Source organism: Leuresthes tenuis, unplaced genomic scaffold, assembly GCF_036924035.1.
Source record: "Leuresthes tenuis unplaced genomic scaffold, fLeuTen1.0.hap1 SCAF_1, whole genome shotgun sequence".
NCBI classification, from domain to species: Eukaryota; Metazoa; Chordata; class Actinopteri; order Atheriniformes; family Atherinopsidae; genus Leuresthes; species Leuresthes tenuis.
In genome coordinates, this window is record NW_027325355.1 from 43977789 (window position 1) to 43991079 (window position 13291).

Consider the following 13291-nt stretch of genomic DNA (forward strand, 5'->3'; position numbering starts at 1 on the left):
GTACTGGAATCATACACTTGCTCTATGAAACCAGATAATTGCCGAGAAAGGCTGATGTGTAGTGGGCATATCATCTTCTCTGATGTGATCATTCTGTTCAGCTGAAACTGAGACTCTCAGATCACTTCGTGTCTGCCAACAAAGCAGCAGCTGCTGAAGATGACCAACTTCCTCATGTGTCACAGGGTGATCAGACGTTGCAACAAAAGACATGCAGGTTGTAGAGAGAAGAGAAAACGCTTACAGCACCTGGTATTCCCAAGCAGTCTCCCATTAAAGTACTAACCAGGCCCAACCCTCCTTGGCTTCCAAGATCAGACGAGGTCGGGCTTATTCAGGGTGGTGTGGCCGTAAGGAACAATTTCTGTGACAAATGTGCATTATATAGGTACTGGAATCATACACTTCCTCTATGTAACCAGATAATTGCAGAGAAAGGCTGACTTGTTATGGAAACATCTTCTTCCCTGATGTGATTATTCTCTGCAGCTGAAACTGAGACTCTCAGATCACTTCGTGTCTGCCAACAAAGCAGCAGCAGCTGAAGATGACCAACTTCCTCATGTGTCACAGGGTGATCAGACGTTGCAACAAAAGACATGCAGGTTGTAGAGAGAAGAGAAAACGCTTACAGAACCTGGTATTCCCAAGCAGTCTCCCATTAAAGTACTAACCAGGCCCAACCCTCCTTGGCTTCCGAGATCAGACGAGGTCGGGCTTATTCAGGGTGGTGTGGCCGTAAGGAACAATTTCTGTGACAAATGTGCATTATATAGGTACTGGAATCATACAATTCCTCTATGTAACCAGATAATTGCAGAGAAAGGCTGACTTGTTATGGGCACATCTTCTTCCCTGATGTGATTATTCTCTGCAGCTGAAACTGAGACTCTCAGATCACTTCGTGTCTGCCAACAAAGCAGCAGCAGCTGAAGATGACCAACTTCGTCATGTGTCACAGGGTGATCAGACGTTGCAACAAAAGACATGCAGGTGGTCGAGAGAAGACAAAAAGCTTACAGCTCCTGGTATTCCCAAGCGGTCTCCCATTTAAGTACTAACCAGGCCCAACCCTCCTTGGCTTCCGAGATCAGACGAGGTCGGGCATGTTCAGGGTGGTGTGGCCGTAAGCAACAATGTCTCTGACAAATGTGCATTATATAGGTACAGGAATCATACGGTTCCTCTATGCAACCAGATAATTGCCGAGAAAGGCTGATGTGTAGCGGGCAAATCATCTTCTCTGATGTGATCATTCTCTGCAACTTAAACTGAGACTCTCAGATCACTTCGTGTCAGCCAACAAAGCAGCAGCAGCTGAAGATGACCAACTTCCTCATGTGTCACAGGGTGATCAGACGTTGCAACAAAAGACATGCAGGTGGTAGAGAGAAGAGAAAAAGCTTACAGCACCTGGTATTCCCAAGCAGTCTCCCATCCAAGTACTAAGGAGGCTCAACCCTGCTTGGCTTACGAGATCAGGCATGTTCAGGGTGGTGTGGCCGTAAGCAACAATGTGTCTGACAAATGTGCATTATATAAGTACAGGAATCATACGGTTCCTCTATGTAACCAGATAATTGCTGAGAAAGGCTGATCTGTATTGGGCACATCTTCTTCCCTGACGTGATAATTTTCTCCAGCTGAACATGAGACTCTCAGATCACTTCGTGTCTGCCAACAAAGCAGCAGAAGCTGAAGATGACCAACTTCCTCATGTGTCACAGGGTGATCAGACGTTGCAACAAAAGACATGCAGGTGGTAGAGAGAAGAGAAAAAGCTTAAGGTACCTGGTATTCCCAAGCGGTCTCCCATTCAAGTACTAACCAGGCCCAACCGTGCTTGGCTTCCGAGATCAGACGAGGTCGGGCTTATTCAGGGTGGTGTGGCCGTAAGCAAAAATATCGGTGACAATTGTGCATTATATAGGTACTGGAATCATACACTTCCTCTGTGTAACCAGATAATTGCCGAAAAAGGCTGACTTGTAGTGGGTTCATCTTCCTCCTTGATGTGATTATTCTCTTCAGCTGAAACTGAGACTCTCAGATCACTTCGTGTCTGCCAACAAAGCAGCAGAAAATGAAGATGACCAACTTCCTCATGTGTCACAGGGTGATCAGACGTTGCAACAAAAGACATGCAGGTGGTAGAGAGAAGAGAAAAAGCTTAAGGCACCTGGTATTCCCAAGCAGTCTCCCATTCAAGTACTAACCAGGCCCAACCCTGCTTGGCTTCCGAGATCAGACGAGGTTGGGCTTATTCAGGGTGGTGTGGCCATAAGCAACAATATTGGTGACAAATGTGCATTATATAGGTACTGGAATCATACACTTCCTCTGTATAACCAGATAATTGCCGAAAAAGGCTGACTTGTAGTGGGTTCATCTTCCTCCTTGATGTGATTATTCTCTGCAGCTGAAACTGAGACTCTCAGATCACCTCGTGTCTATCAACAAAGCAGCAGCAGCTGAAGATGACTAACTTCTTCAAGTGTCACAGGGTGATCAGACGTTGCAACAAAAGACATGCAGGTGGTAGAGAGAAGAGAAAAAGCTTACAGCACCTGGTATTCCCAAGCTGTCTCCCATCCAAGTACTAACCAGGTACAACCCTGCTTGGCGTCCGAGATCAGATGAGGTCGGGCTTATTCAGGGTGGTGTGGCCGTAAGCAACAATGTCTCTGACAAATGTGCATTATATAGGTACTGGAATCATACGGTTCCTCTATGCAACCAGATAATTGCCGAGAAAGGCTGATGTGTAGCGGGCAAATCATCTTCTCTGATGTGATCATTCTCTGCAACTTAAACTGAGACTCTCAGATCACTTCGTGTCAGCCAACAAAGCAGCAGCAGCTGAAGATGACCAACTTCCTCATGTGTCACAGGGTGATCAGACGTTGCAACAAAAGACATGCAGGTGGTAGAGAGAAGAGAAAAAGCTTACAGCACCTGGTATTCCCAAGCAGTCTCCCATCCAAGTACTAAGGAGGCTCAACCCTGCTTGGCTTACGAGATCAGGCATGTTCAGGGTGGTGTGGCCGTAAGCAACAATGTGTCTGACAAATGTGCATTATATAAGTACAGGAATCATACGGTTCCTCTATGTAACCAGATAATTGCTGAGAAAGGCTGATCTGTAGTGGGCACATCTTCTTCCCTGACGTGATAATTTTCTCCAGCTGAACATGAGACTCTCAGATCACTTCGTGTCTGCCAACAAAGCAGCAGAAGCTGAAGATGACCATCTTCCTCATGTGTCACAGGGTGATCAGACGTTGCAACAAAAGACATGCAGGTGGTAGAGAGAAGAGAAAAAGCTTAAGGTACCTGGTATTCCCAAGCGGTCTCCCATTCAAGTACTAACCAGGCCCAACCGTGCTTGGCTTCCGAGATCAGACGAGGTCGGGCTTATTCAGGGTGGTGTGGCCGTAAGCAAAAATATCGGTGACAATTGTGCATTATATAGGTACTGGAATCATACACTTCCTCTGTGTAACCAGATAATTGCCGAAAAAGGCTGACTTGTAGTGGGTTCATCTTCCTCCTTGATGTGATTATTCTCTTCAGCTGAAACTGAGACTCTCAGATCACTTCGTGTCTGCCAACAAAGCAGCAGAAAATGAAGATGACCAACTTCCTCATGTGTCACAGGGTGATCAGACGTTGCAACAAAAGACATGCAGGTGGTAGAGAGAAGAGAAAAAGCTTAAGGCACCTGGTATTCCCAAGCAGTCTCCCATTCAAGTACTAACCAGGCCCAACCCTGCTTGGCTTCCGAGATCAGACGAGGTTGGGCTTATTCAGGGTGGTGTGGCCATAAGCAAAAATTTTGGTGACAAATGTGCATTATATAGGTACTGGAATCATACACTTCCTCTGTATAACCAGATAATTGCCGAAAAAGGCTGACTTGTAGTGGGTTCATCTTCCTCCTTGATGTGATTATTCTCTGCAGCTGAAACTGAGACTCTCAGATCACCTCGTGTCTATCAACAAAGCAGCAGCTGCTGAAGATGACTAACTTCTTCACGTGTCACAGGGTGATCAGACGTTGCAACAAAAGACATGCAGGTGGTAGAGAGAAGAGAAAAAGCTTACAGCACCTGGTATTCCCAAGCTGTCTCCCATCCAAGTACTAACCAGGTACAACCCTGCTTGGCGTCCGAGATCAGACGAGGTCGGGCTTATTCAGGGTGGTGTGGCCGTAAGCAACAATGTCTCTGACAAATGTGCATTATATAGGAACTGGAATCATACGGTTCCTCTATGCAACCAGATAATTGCCGAGAAAGGCTGATGTGTAGCGGGCAAATCATCTTCTCTGATGTGATCATTCTCTGCAACTTAAACTGAGACTCTCAGATCACTTCGTGTCAGCCAACAAAGCAGCAGCAGCTGAAGATGACCAACTTCCTCATGTGTCACAGGGTGATCAGACGTTGCAACAAAAGACATGCAGGTGGTAGAGAGAAGAGAAAAAGCTTACAGCACCTGGTATTCCCAAGCAGTCTCCCATCCAAGTACTAAGGAGGCTCAACCCTGCTTGGCTTACGAGATCAGGCATGTTCAGGGTGGTGTGGCCGTAAGCAACAATGTGTCTGACAAATGTGCATTATATAAGTACAGGAATCATACGGTTCCTCTATGTAACCAGATAATTGCTGAGAAAGGCTGATCTGTAGTGGGCACATCTTCTTCCCTGACGTGATAATTTTCTCCAGCTGAACATGAGACTCTCAGATCACTTCGTGTCTGCCAACAAAGCAGCAGAAGCTGAAGATGACCAACTTCCTCATGTGTCACAGGGTGATCAGACGTTGCAACAAAAGACATGCAGGTGGTAGAGAGAAGAGAAAAAGCTTAAGGTACCTGGTATTCCCAAGCGGTCTCCCATTCAAGTACTAACCAGGCCCAACCGTGCTTGGCTTCCGAGATCAGACGAGGTCGGGCTTATTCAGGGTGGTGTGGCCGTAAGCAAAAATATCGGTGACAATTGTGCATTATATAGGTACTGGAATCATACACTTCCTCTGTGTAACCAGATAATTGCCGAAAAAGGCTGACTTGTAGTGGGTTCATCTTCCTCCTTGATGTGATTATTCTCTTCAGCTGAAACTGAGACTCTCAGATCACTTCGTGTCTGCCAACAAAGCAGCAGAAAATGAAGATGACCAACTTCCTCATGTGTCACAGGGTGATCAGACGTTGCAACAAAAGACATGCAGGTGGTAGAGAGAAGAGAAAAAGCTTAAGGCACCTGGTATTCCCAAGCAGTCTCCCATTCAAGTACTAACCAGGCCCAACCCTGCTTGGCTTCCGAGATCAGACGAGGTTGGGCTTATTCAGGGTGGTGTGGCCATAAGCAACAATTTTGGTGACAAATGTGCATTATATAGGTACTGGAATCATACACTTCCTCTGTATAACCAGATAATTGCCGAAAAAGGCTGACTTGTAGTGGGTTCATCTTCCTCCTTGATGTGATTATTCTCTGCAGCTGAAACTGAGACTCTCAGATCACCTCGTGTCTATCAACAAAGCAGCAGCAGCTGAAGATGACTAACTTCTTCACGTGTCACAGGGTGATCAGACGTTGCAACAAAAGACATGCAGGTGGTAGAGAGAAGAGAGAAAGCTTACAGCACCTGGTATTCCCAAGCTGTCTCCCATCCAAGTACTAACCAGGTACAACCCTGCTTGGCGTCCGAGATCAGACGAGGTCGGGCTTATTCAGGGTGGTGTGGCCGTAAGCAACAATGTGTCTGACAAATGTGCATTATATAGGTACTGGAATCATACGGTTCCTCTATGCAACCAGATAATTGCCGAGAAAGGCTGATGTGTAGCGGGCAAATCTTTTTCTCTGATGTGATCATTATCTGCAACTGAAACTGAGACTCTCAGATCACTTCGTGTCAGCCAACAAAGCAGCAGCAGCTGAAGATGACCAACTTCCTCATGTGTCACAGGGTGATCAGGAGTTGCAACAAAAGACATGCAGGTGGTAGAGAGAAGAGAAGAAGCTTACAGCACCTGGTATTCCCAAGCAGTCTCCCATCCAAGTACTAAGGAGGTTCAGCCCTGCTTGGCTTCCGAGATCAGACGAGGTCGGGCATGTTCAGGGTGGTGTGGCCGTAATCAACAATGTGTCTGACAAATGTGCATTATATAAGTACAGGAATCATACGGTTCCTCTATGTAACCAGATAATTGCTGAGAAAGGCTGATCTGTAGTGGGCACATCTTCTTCCCTGAAGTGATTATTCTCTTTAGCTGAAACTGAGACTCTCAGATCACTTCGTGTCTTCCAACAAAGCAGCAGCAGCTGAAGATGGCCAACTTCCTCATGTGTCACAGGGTGATCAGACGTTGCAACAAAAGACATGCAGGTTGTAGAGAGAAGAGAAAACGCTTACAGCACCTGGTATTCCCAAGCAGTCTCCCATTAAAGTACTAACCAGGCCCAACCCTCCTTGGCTTCCGAGATCAGACGAGGTCGGGCTTATTCAGGGTGGTGTGGCCATAAGGAACAATTTCTGTGACAAATGTGCATTATATAGGTACTGGAATCATACACTTCCTCTATGTAACCAGATAATTGCAGAGAAAGGCTGACGTGTTATGGGCACATCTTCTTCCCTGATGTGATTATTCTCTGCAGCTGAAACTGAGACTCTCAGATCACTTCGTGTCAGCCAACAAAGCAGCAGCAGCTGAAGATGACCAACTTCCTCATGTGTCACAGGGTGATCAGACGTTGCAACAAAAGACATGCAGGTTGTAGAGAGAAGAGAAAACGCTTACAGAACCTGGTATTCCCAAGCAGTCTCCCATTAAAGTACTAACCAGGCCCAACCCTCCTTGGCTTCCGAGATCAGACGAGGTCGGGCTTATTCAGGGTGGTGTGGCCGTAAGGAACAATTTCTGTGACAAATGTGCATTATATAGGTACTGGAATCATACGGTTCCTCTATGTAACCAGATAATTGCTGAGAAAGGCTGATCTGTAGTGGGCACATCTTCTTCCCTGACGTGATAATTTTCTCCAGCTGAACATGAGACTCTCAGATCACTTCGTGTCTGCCAACAAAGCAGCAGAAGCTGAAGATGACCATCTTCCTCATGTGTCACAGGGTGATCAGACGTTGCAACAAAAGACATGCAGGTGGTAGAGAGAAGAGAAAAAGCTTAAGGTACCTGGTATTCCCAAGCGGTCTCCCATTCAAGTACTAACCAGGCCCAACCGTGCTTGGCTTCCGAGATCAGACGAGGTTGGGCTTATTCAGGGTGGTGTGGCCATAAGCAAAAATTTTGGTGACAAATGTGCATTATATAGGTACTGGAATCATACACTTCCTCTGTATAACCAGATAATTGCCGAAAAAGGCTGACTTGTAGTGGGTTCATCTTCCTCCTTGATGTGATTATTCTCTGCAGCTGAAACTGAGACTCTCAGATCACCTCGTGTCTATTAACAAAGCAGCAGCAGCTGAAGATGACTAACTTCTTCACGTGTCACAGGGTGATCAGACGTTGCAACAAAAGACATGCAGGTGGTAGAGAGAAGAGAAAAAGCTTACAGCACCTGGTATTCCCAAGCTGTCTCCCATCCAAGTACTAACCAGGTACAACCCTGCTTGGCGTCCGAGATCAGACGAGGTCGGGCTTATTCAGGGTGGTGTGGCCGTAAGCAACAATGTCTCTGACAAATGTGCATTATATAGGTACTGGAATCATACGGTTCCTCTATGCAACCAGATAATTGCCGAGAAAGGCTGATGTGTAGCGGGCAAATCATCTTCTCTGATGTGATCATTCTCTGCAACTTAAACTGAGACTCTCAGATCACTTCGTGTCAGCCAACAAAGCAGCAGCAGCTGAAGATGACCAACTTCCTCATGTGTCACAGGGTGATCAGACGTTGCAACAAAAGACATGCAGGTGGTAGAGAGAAGAGAAAAAGCTTACAGCACCTGGTATTCCCAAGCAGTCTCCCATCCAAGTACTAAGGAGGCTCAACCCTGCTTGGCTTACGAGATCAGGCATGTTCAGGGTGGTGTGGCCGTAAGCAACAATGTGTCTGACAAATGTGCATTATATAAGTACAGGAATCATACGGTTCCTCTATGTAACCAGATAATTGCTGAGAAAGGCTGATCTGTAGTGGGCACATCTTCTTCCCTGACGTGATAATTTTCTCCAGCTGAACATGAGACTCTCAGATCACTTCGTGTCTGCCAACAAAGCAGCAGAAGCTGAAGATGACCAACTTCCTCATGTGTCACAGGGTGATCAGACGTTGCAACAAAAGACATGCAGGTGGTAGAGAGAAGAGAAAAAGCTTAAGGTACCTGGTATTCCCAAGCGGTCTCCCATTCAAGTACTAACCAGGCCCAACCGTGCTTGGCTTCCGAGATCAGACGAGGTTGGGCTTATTCAGGGTGGTGTGGCCATAAGCAAAAATTTTGGTGACAAATGTGCATTATATAGGTACTGGAATCATACACTTCCTCTGTATAACCAGATAATTGCCGAAAAAGGCTGACTTGTAGTGGGTTCATCTTCCTCCTTGATGTGATTATTCTCTGCAGCTGAAACTGAGACTCTCAGATCACCTCGTGTTTATCAACAAAGCAGCAGCAGCTGAAGATGACTAACTTCTTCACGTGTCACAGGGTGATCAGACGTTGCAACAAAAGACATGCAGGTGGTAGAGAGAAGAGAAAAAGCTTACAGCACCTGGTATTCCCAAGCTGTCTCCCATCCAAGTACTAACCAGGTACAACCCTGCTTGGCGTCCGAGATCAGACGAGGTCGGGCTTATTCAGGGTGGTGTGGCCGTAAGCAACAATGTCTCTGACAAATGTGCATTATATAGGTACTGGAATCATACGGTTCCTCTATGCAACCAGATAATTGCCGAGAAAGGCTGATGTGTAGCGGGCAAATCATCTTCTCTGATGTGATCATTCTCTGCAACTTAAACTGAGACTCTCAGATCACTTCGTGTCAGCCAACAAAGCAGCAGCAGCTGAAGATGACCAACTTCCTCATGTGTCACAGGGTGATCAGACGTTGCAACAAAAGACATGCAGGTGGTAGAGAGAAGAGAAAAAGCTTACAGCACCTGGTATTCCCAAGCAGTCTCCCATCCAAGTACTAAGGAGGCTCAACCCTGCTTGGCTTACGAGATCAGGCATGTTCAGGGTGGTGTGGCCGTAAGCAACAATGTGTCTGATAAATGTGCATTATATAAGTACAGGAATCATACGGTTCCTCTATGTAACCAGATAATTGCTGAGAAAGGCTGATCTGTAGTGGGCACATCTTCTTCCCTGACGTGATAATTTTCTCCAGCTGAACATGAGACTCTCAGATCACTTCGTGTCTGCCAACAAAGCAGCAGAAGCTGAAGATGACCAACTTCCTCATGTGTCACAGGGTGATCAGACGTTGCAACAAAAGACATGCAGGTGGTAGAGAGAAGAGAAAAAGCTTAAGGTACCTGGTATTCCCAAGCGGTCTCCCATTCAAGTACTAACCAGGCCCAACCGTGCTTGGCTTCCGAGATCAGACGAGGTCGGGCTTATTCAGGGTGGTGTGGCCGTAAGCAAAAATATCGGTGACAATTGTGCATTATATAGGTACTGGAATCATACACTTCCTCTGTGTAACCAGATAATTGCCGAAAAAGGCTGACTTGTAGTGGGTTCATCTTCCTCCTTGATGTGATTATTCTCTTCAGCTGAAACTGAGACTCTCAGATCACTTCGTGTCTGCCAACAAAGCAGCAGAAAATGAAGATGACCAACTTCCTCATGTGTCACAGGGTGCTCAGACGTTGCAACAAAAGACATGAAGGTGGTAGAGAGAAGAGAAAAAGCTTAAAGCACCTGGTATTCCCATGCAGTCTACCATCCAAGTACTAACCAGGCCCAAACCTGCTTGGCTTCCGAGATCAGACGAGGTCGGGTATATTCAGGGTGGTGTGGCCGTAAGCAACAATAACTGTGACAAATGTGCATTATATAGGTACTGGAATCATACAGTTCCTCTATGTAACCAGATTATTGCCGAGAAAAGCTGATAAGTAGTGGGCACATCTTCTTCCCTGACGTGATTATTCTCTCGAGCTGAAACTGAGACTCTCAGATCACTTCGTGTCTGCCAACAAAGCAGCAGCAGCTGAAGATGACCACCTTCCTCATGTGTCACAGGGTGATCAGACGTTGCAACAAAAGACATGCAGGTGGTAGAGAGAGGAGAAAAAGCTTACAGCACCTGGTATTCCCAAGAGGACTCCCATCCAAGTACTAACAAGGCCCAATCCTGCTTGGCTTCCAAGATCAGACGAGGTCGGGCTTATTCAGGGTGGTGTGGCCGTAAGCGACATTAACTGTGACAAATGTGCATTATATAGGTACTGGAATCATACACTTCTTCTATGTAACCAGATAATTGCAGAGAAAGGCTGACTTGTAGTGGGCACATCTTCTTCCCTGATGTGATTATTCTCTGCAGCTGAAACTGAGACTCTCAGATCACTTTGTGTCTGCCAACAAAGAAGCAGCAGCTGCTGAAGATGACCAACTTCCTCATGTGTCACAGGATGATCAGACGTTGCAACAAAAGACATGCAGGTGGTAGAGAGGAGAGAAGAAGCGTACAGCACCTGGTATTCCCAAGCAGTCTCCCATCCAAGTACTAAGCAGGCTCAACCCTGTTTGGCTTCCGAGATCAGACGAGGTCGGGCATGTTCAGGGTGGTGTGGCCGCAAGCGACAATGTCTCTGACAAATGTGCATTATATAGGTACTGGAATCATACGGTTCCTCTATGCAACCAGATAATTGCCGAGAAAGGCTGATGTGTAGCGGGCATATCATCTTCTCTGATGTGATCATTCTCTTCAGCTGAAACTGAGACTCTCAGATCACTTCGTGTCTGCCAACAAAGCAGCAGAAGCTGAAGATGACCAACTTCCTCATGTGTCTCAGGGTGATCAGACGTTGCAACAAAAGACATGTAGGTGGTAGAGAGAAGAGAAAAAGCTTAAGGCACCTGGTATTCCCAAGCGGTCTCGCATTCAAGTACTAACCAGGCCCAACCCTGCTTGGCTTCCGAGATCAGACGAGGTCGGGCTTATTCAGGGTGGTGTGGCCGTAAGCGACATTAACTGTGACAAATGTGCATTATATAGGTACTGGAATCATACACTTCTTCTATGTAACCAGATAATTGCAGAGAAAGGCTGACTTGTAGTGGGCACATCTTCTTCCCTGATGTGATTATTCTCTGCAGCTGAAACTGAGACTCTCAGATCACTTTGTGTCTGCCAACAAAGAAGCAGCAGCTGCTGAAGATGACCAACTTCCTCATGTGTCACAGGATGATCAGACGTTGCAACAAAAGACATGCAGGTGGTAGAGAGGAGAGAAGAAGCGTACAGCACCTGGTATTCCCAAGCAGTCTCCCATCCAAGTACTAAGCAGGCTCAACCCTGTTTGGCTTCCGAGATCAGACGAGGTCGGGCATGTTCAGGGTGGTGTGGCCGCAAGCGACAATGTCTCTGACAAATGTGCATTATATAGGTACTGGAATCATACGGTTCCTCTATGCAACCAGATAATTGCCGAGAAAGGCTGATGTGTAGCGGGCATATCATCTTCTCTGATGTGATCATTCTCTTCAGCTGAAACTGAGACTCTCAGATCACTTCGTGTCTGCCAACAAAGCAGCAGAAGCTGAAGATGACCAACTTCCTCATGTGTCTCAGGGTGATCAGACGTTGCAACAAAAGACATGTAGGTGGTAGAGAGAAGAGAAAAAGCTTAAGGCACCTGGTATTCCCAAGCGGTCTCGCATTCAAGTACTAACCAGGCCCAACCCTGCTTGGCTTCCGAGATCAGACGAGGTCGGGCTTATTCAGGGTGGTGTGGCCGTAAGCAACAATATCGGTGACAAATGTGCATTATATAGGTACTGGAATCATACACTTCCTCTGTGTAACCAGATAATTGCCGAAAAAGGCTGACTTGTAGTGGGTTCATCTTCCTCCTTGATGTGATTATTCTCTCCAGCTGAAAATGAGACTCTCAGATCACCTCGTGTCTATCAACAAAGCAGCAGCAGCTGAAGATGACCAACTTCTTCACGTGTCACAGGGTGATCAGACATTGCAACAAAAGACATGCAGGTGGTAGAGAGAAGAGAAAAAGCTTACAGCACCTGGTTATTCACAAGCTGTCTCCCATCCAAGTAGTAACCAGTTACAACCCTGCTTGGCGTCCGAGATCAGACGAGGTGGGGCTTATTCAGGGTGGTGTGGCCGTAAGCAACAATGTCTCTGACAAATGTGCATTATATAGGTACTGGAATCATACGGTTCCTCTATGCAACCAGATAATTGCCGAGAAAGGCTGACTTGTAGTGGGCACATCTTGTTCCCTGACGTGATAATTCTCTCCAGCTGAAAATGAGACTCTCAGATCACTTTGTGTCTGCCAACAAAGCAGCAGAAGCTGAAGATGACCAACTTCCTCATGTGTCTCAGGGTGATCAGACGTTGCAACAAAAGACATGTAGGTGGTAGAGAGAAGAGAAAAAGCTTAAGGCACCTGGTATTCCCAAGCGGTCTCGCATTCAAGTACTAACCAGGCCCAACCCTGCTTGGCTTCCGAGATCAGACGAGGTCGGGCTTATTCAGGGTGGTGTGGCCGTAAGCAACAATATCGGTGACAAATGTGCATTATATAGGTACTGGAATCATACACTTCCTCTGTGTAACCAGATAATTGCCGAAAAAGGCTGACTTGTAGTGGGTTCATCTTCCTCCTTGATGTGATTATTCTCTCCAGCTGAAACTGAGACTCTCAGATCACCTCGTGTCTATCAACAAAGCAGCAGCAGCTGAAGATGACCAACTTCTTCACGTGTCACAGGGTGATCAGACGTTGCAACAAAAGACATGCAGGTGGTAGAGAGAAGAGAAAAAGCTTACAGCACCTGGTATTCCCAAGCTGTCTCCCATCCAAGTAGTAACCAGGTACAACCCGGCTTGGCGTCCGAGATCAGACGAGGTGGGGCTTATTCAGGGTGGTGTGGCCGTAAGCAACAATGTCTCTGACAAATGTGCATTATATAGGTACTGGAATCATACGGTTCCTCTATGCAACCAGATAATTGCCGAGAAAGGCTGACTTGTAGTGGGCACATCTTCTTCCCTGACGTGATAATTCTCTCCAGCTGAAAATGAGACTCTCAGATCACTTCGTGTCTGCCAACAA

The 13291-nt window shown here is 46.5% G+C and overlaps 27 pseudogenes; all 27 read right to left on the reverse strand.

Annotated features, from left to right (window-relative positions):
• Positions 1–237: 237 nt before the first annotated feature.
• LOC140292302 (5S ribosomal RNA) lies at positions 238–356 on the reverse strand (annotated as a pseudogene).
• Positions 357–625: 269 nt separating this feature from the next.
• LOC140293782 (5S ribosomal RNA) lies at positions 626–744 on the reverse strand (annotated as a pseudogene).
• A 269-nt stretch (positions 745–1013) lies between these two features.
• Positions 1014–1132, reverse strand: LOC140300716 (5S ribosomal RNA; annotated as a pseudogene).
• A 647-nt stretch (positions 1133–1779) lies between these two features.
• Positions 1780–1898, reverse strand: LOC140267030 (5S ribosomal RNA; annotated as a pseudogene).
• A 269-nt stretch (positions 1899–2167) lies between these two features.
• On the reverse strand, positions 2168–2286 carry LOC140275048 (5S ribosomal RNA; annotated as a pseudogene).
• A 269-nt stretch (positions 2287–2555) lies between these two features.
• LOC140288644 (5S ribosomal RNA) lies at positions 2556–2674 on the reverse strand (annotated as a pseudogene).
• A 647-nt stretch (positions 2675–3321) lies between these two features.
• LOC140267037 (5S ribosomal RNA) lies at positions 3322–3440 on the reverse strand (annotated as a pseudogene).
• Positions 3441–3709: 269 nt separating this feature from the next.
• On the reverse strand, positions 3710–3828 carry LOC140275054 (5S ribosomal RNA; annotated as a pseudogene).
• A 269-nt stretch (positions 3829–4097) lies between these two features.
• On the reverse strand, positions 4098–4216 carry LOC140290597 (5S ribosomal RNA; annotated as a pseudogene).
• Positions 4217–4863: 647 nt separating this feature from the next.
• Positions 4864–4982, reverse strand: LOC140267043 (5S ribosomal RNA; annotated as a pseudogene).
• A 269-nt stretch (positions 4983–5251) lies between these two features.
• On the reverse strand, positions 5252–5370 carry LOC140275063 (5S ribosomal RNA; annotated as a pseudogene).
• A 269-nt stretch (positions 5371–5639) lies between these two features.
• LOC140290598 (5S ribosomal RNA) lies at positions 5640–5758 on the reverse strand (annotated as a pseudogene).
• A 269-nt stretch (positions 5759–6027) lies between these two features.
• Positions 6028–6146, reverse strand: LOC140295083 (5S ribosomal RNA; annotated as a pseudogene).
• A 269-nt stretch (positions 6147–6415) lies between these two features.
• LOC140290946 (5S ribosomal RNA) lies at positions 6416–6534 on the reverse strand (annotated as a pseudogene).
• Positions 6535–6803: 269 nt separating this feature from the next.
• On the reverse strand, positions 6804–6922 carry LOC140293783 (5S ribosomal RNA; annotated as a pseudogene).
• A 269-nt stretch (positions 6923–7191) lies between these two features.
• Positions 7192–7310, reverse strand: LOC140290286 (5S ribosomal RNA; annotated as a pseudogene).
• A 269-nt stretch (positions 7311–7579) lies between these two features.
• LOC140290599 (5S ribosomal RNA) lies at positions 7580–7698 on the reverse strand (annotated as a pseudogene).
• A 647-nt stretch (positions 7699–8345) lies between these two features.
• Positions 8346–8464, reverse strand: LOC140290287 (5S ribosomal RNA; annotated as a pseudogene).
• A 269-nt stretch (positions 8465–8733) lies between these two features.
• Positions 8734–8852, reverse strand: LOC140290601 (5S ribosomal RNA; annotated as a pseudogene).
• Positions 8853–9499: 647 nt separating this feature from the next.
• On the reverse strand, positions 9500–9618 carry LOC140267049 (5S ribosomal RNA; annotated as a pseudogene).
• A 269-nt stretch (positions 9619–9887) lies between these two features.
• On the reverse strand, positions 9888–10006 carry LOC140314540 (5S ribosomal RNA; annotated as a pseudogene).
• Positions 10007–10275: 269 nt separating this feature from the next.
• LOC140281007 (5S ribosomal RNA) lies at positions 10276–10394 on the reverse strand (annotated as a pseudogene).
• A 272-nt stretch (positions 10395–10666) lies between these two features.
• On the reverse strand, positions 10667–10785 carry LOC140289655 (5S ribosomal RNA; annotated as a pseudogene).
• A 269-nt stretch (positions 10786–11054) lies between these two features.
• LOC140268027 (5S ribosomal RNA) lies at positions 11055–11173 on the reverse strand (annotated as a pseudogene).
• Positions 11174–11445: 272 nt separating this feature from the next.
• On the reverse strand, positions 11446–11564 carry LOC140289656 (5S ribosomal RNA; annotated as a pseudogene).
• Positions 11565–11833: 269 nt separating this feature from the next.
• Positions 11834–11952, reverse strand: LOC140268038 (5S ribosomal RNA; annotated as a pseudogene).
• Positions 11953–12610: 658 nt separating this feature from the next.
• Positions 12611–12729, reverse strand: LOC140268049 (5S ribosomal RNA; annotated as a pseudogene).
• Positions 12730–13291: the final 562 nt, after the last annotated feature.